We start from the raw sequence: 1659 nt of genomic DNA, 5'->3' as shown, positions 1-1659 counted from the left end.
GGCACACCCGGACCCGGACCCGGACCCCCCTTTTGGCGCCGGACTGACCTTTTACTGGCCGGCCCGAAATGGTCTGATCGGGCGGGAATGGGAACATATTAACATTTTAAAATGCATCAAATATTGCACGGAGCTTTTATAAAAAAAATCTAGGGCTATGCCCCACACATCCCATACGGCATCCTCGCAAATATTGTGGGTTTCCGTTCTCTGATATTTTTACTATATTTTCTTTATTAAAACGATATTTGTTGGCATCGCTACGCTCGTCTACTTTGTATCTTGACCCGAAAGTGTGTTTTTATTTTTATTTTACCACCTCCGCAAAACCCCAAGTTGCAACTTGCAACGTTCGGCGGAAATAGACTAGCATAAGTTGCGGCATAATTATTTTATTGACCGCTCGTTATAGATGATCAGAAAATTAATACTTTTTATTGTTACCTTCCTAACCGCCCGGGCGATATTAATCATATCATTATACAAGAGCGATACAGTTTTTTTCGGCTGACAATATTATGTATAAAACTGTTTAACTATCTTGTATGTACAACATAATATCTCATTGTGGTACTTATAGCTTACCATCGTGTATGTACAAGAACGTGTCTTCATACAGCATACTATTGTGAACGTAGTAATAAGTTGTACGTGCCAGAATGAGATGATATGCTGTACTTATTACAAGTGTGATAATTTTAAATTAAATTTAAAGGTGACGCGTATGTGCCTCCTAAGTTGTACCATTTTAACCAGATAGCTTAGCAAATGTACTACTGTTGGTAATATGCACGCCCTAACATGAGTTAATCAGCGTGGACATTTCAGATATATCATTGTCTACACTAGTGAATTAGTCAACAATTATAAAACGCGACACTATATAGCTAGTGGTCTTGGGTGTCGCACTGATTTGAACTTATGCGTTTGTTTAGCAATTTAGTGATGCCATGAGTAACTCATTAATTAAACAGCAACGATGTTATGGTGTTATTTGTTCTTTTGTACGACAAACTATTAAATGAAGTACTGTACTGTAGGTACAATGTCTGAAGACTAGATATTGTGCGTCCCTACATTTATTTTTTGACGTTGGAACTTTCGTATCCCCCTTGCGGGCGGGACGCCAAATTAGGTGATAATGAACAAGCCCCCTGTGGATTCATACATTTGCCATCACCAGGTTGCCCCTATAATAATACCATCTGACTTCTAAAACACGCTGTTGGTAGAGAATTTAAACCGAAACTTTAATTTTCTTTCCAGTACACAAAAAAAATCTTTGGGCCATACTTCAAAAATATGTTTTTTTCTTCTTGTTAATTAAACATAAAAACAATCCTCAGAACACGGGAAATCGCTTCTGAGACGTTTTAGAAAACACTTTTTGGGGGGGAAGATCCCCCAAACCCACCTTACGGGTGGGGGAAGACCCCCTCCCGTACCATCCCCCTCCTCGCGCTACTCGCTCGGGGTGCCGCCATCGGCAGCACACCATTTACTATTGGGGAAAAAAAATCTCCCCCCCCCCCCCCCCCCCCCTTTAGGAAATCCTGGATCCGCCCCTGTGAACTCTCACACTTTCAAAACTAAAAATATATGTGTCAAAAGTGTAACGGTTTTTATTTTAAACGCACAGGGTTGTGCTATTTTTGGTTC

Source organism: Mizuhopecten yessoensis, unplaced genomic scaffold (genome assembly GCF_002113885.1).
Source record: "Mizuhopecten yessoensis strain PY_sf001 unplaced genomic scaffold, ASM211388v2 scaffold716181, whole genome shotgun sequence".
Lineage (NCBI taxonomy): Eukaryota > Metazoa > Mollusca > Bivalvia > Pectinida > Pectinidae > Mizuhopecten > Mizuhopecten yessoensis.
The sequence above is the reverse complement of the archived record's forward strand: the minus strand, read 5'-3'. Positions refer to the sequence as shown.